Source organism: Eumetopias jubatus, unplaced genomic scaffold, assembly GCF_037043125.1.
Source record: "Eumetopias jubatus isolate StellerSeaLion01/CBP00866 unplaced genomic scaffold, mEumJub1_p1.0 scaffold_12, whole genome shotgun sequence".
Classification (NCBI taxonomy): domain Eukaryota; kingdom Metazoa; phylum Chordata; class Mammalia; order Carnivora; family Otariidae; genus Eumetopias; species Eumetopias jubatus.
This window is the reverse complement of record NW_028274818.1, coordinates 25,133,883-25,143,524: the sequence shown is the minus strand read 5'-3', so window position 1 is coordinate 25,143,524 and position 9,642 is coordinate 25,133,883.

Here is a 9,642-nt window from a genome sequence, read left to right as displayed (position 1 = left end):
TCCCCGTTCCTCCGCACGCGTCACGTGCGGGGCGGCTTGGAGCACTACATTTCCCAGCTTACCTCGCGGCGAAGAGACCTAGTAGAGTGCAGAAACTTGCCCGCGAGGCCTCCTGGGAAATGTAGTTTATGAACTACTTTTAAAAAAATCTACGCAGAGGGCGCCTGGGTGGCGCGGATGGTTAAGCGTCTGTCTTGGGCTCAGGTCGTGATCCCGGGGTCCTGGAATCGAGTCCCGCATCGGGCTCTCTGCTCCTTGGGAGCCTGCTTCTCCCTCTGCTTCTCTTTCTCTCTCTCTCTCTCCCCCCCCCCGTCTCTCATGAATAAATAAATAAAATCTTAAAAAAAATAAAATAAAAAATCTACGCAGAGTTTCAAGGCTTTCAAACTTACACGGTTCGAATTTTATTTTCAAGTAATTCTGGAATAGAAAGATCCTTTGGAGGCTCTTTGTTCCACATGACTTCACCTGCCTAAATCCTTCCCCAGATAGATTTCTCATTATCTTTAAAGGTTTTATGGAACTAAGATTAAAAATTATTCCATAGATTCCATAAATTATTCTACTAATAGAAGCTCAAGCCTCATCCTTCATGCTCCTAGCAAACTCCATTTGCTATTTCTTCAATTAGATAGACAAACCCAGGATCTTATGAATATGAGGGCTAGCCCTTTTATTTACCATATGACCCATTATCAGTCAGGTTCAGGGACACTCGATCAAGAGACTAACCCTTAGAAAAACTCCTGCCGTTAAATGTCAGTTATTATCATTTGATAATGGCCACAGTAGTACAGGTAGAAAACAAGAGACCGTTCCTCATTCTCACTTCCACTATTTACAGTCTATCATTTGAGCTGGAAATCAACTGGAGTACACTGGGAGTCCTCCTCCATCTGTTGCTGGGGTTGCTCATAAATAATCATTAAAGTACCGTTTTGCAAATGACTTAAATTTTCCAGCCTATAACTTTTCTGACCTTAGTTAAAGACTTAAGGGGACATGAGTTTCCTGGCAAGCAAAATAGCTCTGTTTTCTGGGCTGTTGTCAGGAAGAGAAGAGAAAACAGCAAGCCCATGGGAAACACAGCTCTGCCCAGGTCTCTTGATAGAGAGGCTATAACTTATACCCTCCGAGGAAAGACAATCAGCATGGTTCTCAAGGTATTCAGCCCAAAATGTTTGTTACCCAGGTATGGGAGGTCAGGCTGGCTGCCATCTTCCCAGATGCGGCTGTTGCTCATAAATAATCATTAAACTACAGTTTTGCAAATGACTTAAATTTATTTTACTGTGGCAGGAAGATTTAACGTAAGACCTACTCTCTTAACAAATTTTTAAATGCATAATGCAATTAAAAAAATACAAATGTTTAAGTGTGCAGTTGAGGTACTGTATCGTACAGCAATCTCTAGAATGTACTCATCTTGCTTAGGCCCATTGATTAGTAACTCCCAATTCCTCCCTCCCCCATTTTTTGCCAACCACTATTCCACTCTTTGATTCTACAAGGTTGTCTATCTTATTTTTAAAAAAGATTTTATTTACTTATTTGAGAGAGAGAGCACAGAGGGAAAGTGAGAGGCAGAAGCAGACTCCCTGCTGAGCACAGAGCCCTATGAGCCGGATACAGCACTTGATCCCAGGACCCTTAGATCATGACCTGAGCTGAAGGCAGACACTTAAACAACTGAGCCACCCAGGTGCCTCATATTTTTATTTTATTTTTTTAAAGATGTATTTAGAGAGAGAGCTTGCACTCATGTGCACGCACACAGCGGGGGTGGGGGTGGGGGTTGGGCAGAAGTGGAGAGAGAATCTCAAGCAGACTCCCTGCTGAGCTCTCCTGACTGAGATGGACTGGGGGCTCCATCCCATCACCTGAGATCATGACCTGAACCAAAACCAAGTCGGATGCCCAGGCACCCCTAAATTTGTCTACTTCAGATATCGTATAAATGGAATCATGTCTTTCTGTGATTTGGTCATTTCACTTAGCATAATGTCCTTAAGGTTCATTCATGTGGTTGCTTACTGCAGAATTTCCATTTTTATAGAAGCCTGAATAATATTCCTCTGTAGGCATATACCACTTTTCTTCATCTATTCGTCTGTCAATGGACATTTAGTTTGCTTCTATGTCTTGGTTATTTGTGAATTGAGTTGTAATGAACGTGGTAGTGCTAATATCTCTTCGAGATCCTGATTTCAATTCTTTTGCATAATTACCCAGAACTGGGATTGCTGGATCATATGATGGTTCTATTTTTAATTTTTTGAGGAGCTTCCATACCATTTTCCAGAGTGGCTGCACCCTTTTGCATTCCCACCAACAGTGTGCAAGAGTTCCGATTTCTCCACATCCTTGCTGAGAGTTGCCTTTTTTTTTTTATAATAGCCATCTTGACAGGTGTGAAATGATATCACATTGTGGTTTTGATTTGTATTTCCCTGATGATGAGTGACATTGAACATTCTTTTATCTACCTGTTGGCCGCCTGCATGTCTTCTTTGGAGAAATGTCTGTTCAAATCCTTAGCCCATTTTTAAATCACATTATTAGATTTATTTTTGTTTTTTGCTATCACAGGCCTAGAGCATTATGAACACTTCCTTTTACACACATCGTTTTACAGCCCTCTTTTAAAAAAAGCCAGTCACCACATCTTCTGATTCTTCTTTCAAAAACATTTCTCACCCACACTTTCTGCTTCATATTCAGTATCCCTTTCCTGGTTTAGGCTTTCATTATCTCACACCTGGATCATCTTCAATAACCTGTTTATTGGTCTCCCTGATTCGAGTTTCTTTTATCTTCAATTCATCCTACACACTGACCAGGATGATTTCCCTAAAACATCATTGTTTGTTCCTTCAACTGTCTATCTAGCAAGTATCCAAACACTTGGCAACCTCCCTGAGCTGATATCCAAAACCCTCTATGCACCGGCCCCACCCTCCCTAACCAACTTTATCTCACCTGATCTCAAATGTGAATTTCCCCCTTCAAAAAGGTCAGGTTCCTTATGCTCTTTAAAAGCCCAATTTCATTTCTGACTTTGCACCTTTGCCCAGGGTACCTTACCTATCAGAATACCCTTCAGGCTTCTCTTCACATACCTCTCTTTCCTCACTTCAAGTTCTCAAACTTCTGTGTGCACAAGAATCACCTGGGGCACTTGTTAAATATGGACATTATGATCCAGGGGAATCTGTCTTTTTGTGTAGTACTAACGTGATTCCTAGACCAGATTCCACTTTGAGAAATGCTGTTAAGAGCTGACTTAAGGGGCACCTGGGTGGCTCAGATGGTTAAGCGACTGCCTTCAGCTCAGGTCATGGTCCTGGAGTCCCAGGATCGAGTCCTGCATCGGGCTCCCTGCTCGGCGGGGAGTCTGCTTCTCCCTCTGACCCTCTCTCTAATGCTGTCTCTCTCATTCTCTCCCTCTTAAATAAATAAATAAAATCTTAAAAAAAAAAAAAGACCTGACTTAAGAGTCAACTCATCCCTGAACATTGCCTTTATTACTGCAGCCCTCAAAACCTGTAGCATTTACAATCTGCTTGACTTGTAGTTACCTCTGTGACCAATTTATAAATATAGAACTTATAAGCCACCAACATGTTGCAAAGTAAACAAGGACTTCAAATAGAAAATTTTGGTTTTGGGCCCTGTTGTCTGTGAAAGGAACTTCCTGATGTTTCCCAAATCAGAAATGTGAGAAGCAAAGATTTTATTATTTATTTATTTATTTATTTATTTATTTATTTATTTATTTGATACACAGAAAGAGAGAGAAAGAGAGAGACTGAGATCACAAGCAGGCAGAGCGGCAGGCAGAGGGCGAGGGAGAAACAGGATCCTTGCTGAGCAGAAAGCCTGACGTGGGACTTGACCTCGATCCCAGGACCCTGGGATCATGATGACCTGAGCTGAAGGAAGACACTTAACTGCTGAGCCACCCAGGTGCCCAGGAGCAAAGATTTCAGAGGGTAGTTAAGCAAGTTCCTGGTGTCCCCCCCAAATCACAGAGTTTCTATCCAAGGAGTGACAGTTCCTTTGTTGGGGGCCGGGTGTATTTCTTGACAGTAAGTTGCAGTTTCCCAGAGAGGCAGTTAGTTATAAATAAGAGGGAGGGAAATCCCATTCAGAGTGCCAGGCAACTGATTTGCATATACATGTTTGGAACACAGTTGTTTGGAAGCTGGGGAAGGTGGTAAGCCTTGCTTTGTTACTATCATACTTCTTATAGCTGTCTGCCTCCCTCCTTTTTCTTTTTACTTCTCACTTTTTATTTTGAAAATGTTCAAACCCACAGGAAAGTTAAAAGCGGAGTACAATGCATAGCAGTACATCCTTCAGCCGGATTTCAGTGACTAACATTGTGCCCCATCTGCTTTGTCTCTTTGTGTGTATGGAACCATTAGAAAGTAAGTAGTACACACTTCATCCCTAACTACTTCAGCCCACAGCTCCTAATAATGACCATCCCTTATAAAACCCAAACACCAAATCACACCTAAGAAAATTAATCTTAGGTCAAGATTATCATACACAGTGTGCCTTTACATATTTCTATAGCCATTGAAATATTTTTTCCTGCCTCTGATCTAGAATACAAAGTTCATGCATTGTGTTTGGTTCTTTTATTCTTTTATTTCTTTCATCTTTTTTTTCCTCAAGATTTTATTTATTTATTTGTCAGAGAGAAAGCGCACAAGCAGGGGGGGTGGCAGGCAGAGGGAGAAACAGGCTCCCCCCCTGAGCAGGGACCCCCGATGTGGGCTCGATCCCAGGACCCTGGGATTATGACTTGAGCCGAAGGCCGATGCTTCACCACCTGAGCCACCTTTTTTTAATGTAGAACTATGCTTTGTGCCATATAGGACCCAGTAACCATGTGTGGTTATTTACACTGATATTAATTAAAATTAAATACATTTAAAAATCAGCTCATCAGTCTTCCTGGCCACATTTCAGGGTGCTCAGGTGCCACATGTGGCTAGTGAACAGTCCAGATGTGATGGTTTCCACCATCCCAGACAGTTCTGTCAGATGGCGTCAATCTGTAATCTTTTGTTGCTTTTCATTACATTGATTTTCTTTTTAAAGAATCCAGGCCATTGTCTTGTAGACAGTCTCACACAGTCTAGATTGTCTGTTTCTTTAAGGTTAGATTCTGGAAGAACATTTTTTGGCCAGAGCCCTACACAGAGGATATATTCCGTCACTAATTGCATATGTTTGCTGGTGACACCTACGGCATGAATCAGTAAGTACTTATGGAAGAGGTGACCCAGCACCAGCACTAGGGAGCTTGACTTCAAATAGAAGAGCAAAGGGTTGGGGCACCTGGGTGCCTCAGTCAGTTAAGCGTCTGTCTTTGGCTCAGGTCATGATCCCAGAGTCCTGGGATTGAGCCCCGCATCTGGGTCCTTGCTCTTTGGGGAGCTTGCTTCTCCCTCTCCCTCTGCTGCTCCCCCTGCTTGTGCTCTCTCTCTCTCTCTCTCTGACAAATAAATAAATAAAATCTAAAAAAAAAAAAAAGAAGAAGAAGAGTTTTTGTGGTCTCCAGAGCCTCCACCCACTGTGCCAGGATAGAGAGGAAAAATGCTTTGTGACATGAAATGCAGACTGAAGTGACATAGCAAGTGGCCCAGCCACACAGAGGGAGGGGAGGGACAGGCCCAGGGAAGGGTGAGGCCATGGGGCTCTGGCTGTCCGTCAGCCCCAAATTCCATGCTCCTTTAAATAATCATAACTTTGGGGGCACCTGGATGGCTCAGTTGGTTAAGTGGCTGGCCGGCTCTTGATTTCAGCTCAGGTCCTGATCTGGGGGGGCGGGGCGGGGGTCCTGGGATTGAGCCCCTTGTAGGGCTCTGTGCTCAGCGGGTTGTCTGCTTGAGGATTTTTTCTCTGCCCCTCCCCTTGCATGCGCACGCTCTCTCGCTCTTAAATAAAGAAATACATCTTAAAAATAAATAAATATCATAACTTTTTGGTGATTGCTTTGGGCACAGGAAGCAGCTTGGTGAGATGCCTGTGACCCAGCTAAGCATTCAGGCGGAAGGCTTCACACCAGAGTCCCCTAGGGAACCCTCTAGAGAGAGACTGGTAGGCTCAAAGAACAATGTGCTGCTCACTCCTCCACGGGCTTGTGCCCTGAGTCTGGGGTTAACTTTGCACCTGGGAGTATCAAGGGAAAACATCAAACTCTAGTTTTTACACTTTTGTTGTCACATTTGCCTCCTTGGAAGGATCCCCTCCCTTCCACCCCAAATAAGGACCAGGGAAAGAAGATAGAAAAAGGGCAGAAGCTAGAGGGGAAATTTTTGTTTAAAGGACTGAGGGTGTGGTCCCAACTGTCCATGTGGCTCTGGGGGAAGTTGCTTCTGTAAAATGAAGGTGTTCCCTTCCAACACAGATGATTCTGTTCTAATTTTCTATGTCCTTTTAGCTCTGCAAGAGGGGAGGCAGGCAGGGATTATTGTCCCTCTAGGCCATTCTCAGTTGCCCACCCACAATCCCTTGCCCCTCCACCGACACTTGGAAATACCATTGTGTCCCTAGCTCTCTCAGAGTTGAACTCTAACACGAACATGAATGAGAAGTCCTCAGGCAGGAGACTGAATGGAGGTATACACAGATCTAAAGAAGGAATGCATTGATCTGAAGGGAGGTTGGTCAACCTCCAAGGCAGAGAGAAGAGACTCTGAGAGTATACTGGCCACACCGCTTCGGGCTTTGTCTGGTAGACACCAGAATCTTCAGGGAGTATCTGGCTGTCTGTCAGGTTTCCCTATTGTGGAGACCCACAGGACTGAAACAAGACCTGGTACCATTATATCTTCATGTTATAAAACGAACTTCTCTGTTAGGATTCTAAACTCCCTGGGTGCCTTCTGACCACCAGCCTTCCCACGTAGCTTGCCCCAGGGAACGAATGTGCTGGGTAGGCTGACATGTCTGTTGGGCCCATTTGGTCTTAGGTACTGGCCTGAGTGAGTTTGTGTGTCCAAGTCAGCTTCCCTGACGTGATTTCTGGATGGGAGCGAGTTTCTGAGCCTCTGAGGAGGAAGCCAGGCTCAGGGCAGGGTGTGTTCACCCAGTGGAGACGTTTCTGTGAAGACAGGGGGTCCTCTTCACTGCACAGCTTTCTCCCACTTCAGCTGCACCCATGTCACTGATGAGTAATACCCAGGACAGATCTGGGTCTGTTAACTTCTTGATTCACTAGTTCCTTCCTATCATCCCAAACTCTGTATTCTGAGTATTTCTCTTCTCATTTTGCTCTACCACCAATTCAGTCAACATGATATGATAATAATAGAAGCTTCTGCTTATTGAATCCTCTGTTGCCCAATGGCCCCACAAAGAAGGCATTATTGTCCTATTCTATAAATGGCACAATTGGGGGATCACAAGAGGCTAATTATGACAACCAGCTGAAAGAGGTGGGATTCAAATCTATGTCTGTCTACCTCTAAAGCTTGTGCTTAATTGTTATTATTATTATTTTAAATATTTATTTTTAAGAGAGAGAGAGTGCACGCATGTGCGCATGAGCAGGGGGAGGGGCAGAGGGCGAAGCTGACTTCCCGCCGCCGAGCAGGGAAGCTCCCCGACAGGGGGCTCAATCCCTGGACCCCAGGATCATGACCTGAGCCGAAGGCAGAAACTTAACGACTGAGCCACCCAGACACCCTTATTATTATTATTTTAACAATTAAGCTCCATGAGGAGACTAGGAAGACTTCCCGGAAGAGTTTTCTAAGTTTCCCTTATTCTGAAAGTGGACATGGGGATTTTACTTATTGAGGCCAAAGAATAAGATTCTGCCTTGCTTGGAGAAGCAGCCTGGTGATCGCGCCCGGTGGGAGCAGAATTCCAATGATGCCGTAGGGTATCCCAGAGGATTCTGACTGCCATCTTTGACCCTGATACAGGAAGCAGATAACCCAGATTCTAAGCAGAGCAAGACATACGAATGTAGGGGCACCTGGGTGGCTCAGTCATTAAGCATCTGCCTTCAGCTCAGATCACGATCTCAGGGTTCTGGGATCGAGTCCCACATCGGGCTCTTTGCTTAGTGGGGAGTCTGTTTCCTCCCTCTCCCCCTGCTCATGCTCTCTCTCTCAAATAAATAAATAAAATCTTCAAAAAAAAAAAAAAGACATACAGAATGTAGAAGCACAGGTGGGCACAGGATGCCTTGTTCTGTCCTCCACGGCGTGGGAGCTAGCGGAGAGAAGGATCAGTAGCTGCTGCACCCCAAGCTTGGCAGTGGTTCCCCCAAGAGTGCCTCAGGCCTCGGGGACATTCCTCCACCCCAGCCTTCCTGAACCCAGACAGAAGGACAGTTCGGATTTTGGCCTGGCAATCAGGAAATCTTAGTAAATATTTCATATTTGACCGGGCATTTATTCTTTGAAGCTTTAGTTTTTCTTTCTACAGATTTATTTTATTTTACATATTTTTTTTTCAAATTTAAATTCAAGATAGTTAACATATAGTGTAATTATTGTTTCAGGAGTAGAATTTAGTGACTCATCACTTCCATCCAACACCCAGTGCTCTTTACATCAAGTGCCCCCCCTTGATGCCCATCCCTCAGCCACCCCATACCCCCACCAACTCCCGTCCAGCAACCCTCAGTTTGTTCCCACAGTTAAGAGTCTCTTATGGTTTGCCTCCCTCTCTGTTTTTATCTCATTTTACCTTCCCTTCCCCTATGTTCACCTGTTTTGTTTCTTAAATTCCACATGTGAGTGAAATTACATGATATTTGACTTTCTCTGACTGACTTATTTCACTTCTTTCCACAGGTTTCTAACTCCTAAAAACCAAACACTTCATTTCTGAATAATTTGTGAGGTAGTCAACAACTTGGGCAATGTACTTGAAACACGTGACAGTCTGTGGCAGAATCAAGGACAGAAAAACACGTGGTTGTTCCGGGCCAACCGCAGTCTGGAACTCCCTTAAAGCCGTGTTCTCTATCTACTTGTTCAACATTCCTTTGATAGGAGTTAAGAGAAAATAATTTCTATAATGTTCAAAATAAGGTGTTTTTTTTTTTTTTAACTGTTTAAAAAAATGTCACCAACAGCTCGGCAGTATTAGTCCCCCCACACTTAACTGAACATGAATATTGCCATAAAGTCTTTCAAAGTATGGTTAAAACAATCTTTTTTGGCTGGCCAAACTGTTCTCACTTTTCTGCAATTTCTGTTTTCTTTCAATCTGTTTGTTTGCTTGTTTTTAATTTCCCGAAGCCAGTCGTTTTCTTGGGAGCCACATGAAAAGACTATCTAGATAATGTACTAAAATGCAGTATGGTGTGGTAAAGCAGCACGATACTGTCCATTAGTCGGTTTCTGGATTTTAGCTGAAGGAGAGCAGATTTTAGGAGACTGTCCCTGGCTCTGGCGGATCTTGGGGCTGGTGCTGTTGCCTATAATTATGTTGCAAAGATACCATCAGGGAGAGACTGGCGCCTGGGAGGCATGTTTTTAAATGTCCACTGGAAGATATTATCTATTTCAGTAGACAATTAACATTGTGCGGTAATGTAAGGTGTCTCATGGGCAAAATTGAGATAACAGGCACCATATTTCTGATCATTTCAGCAATGCCTGTGTG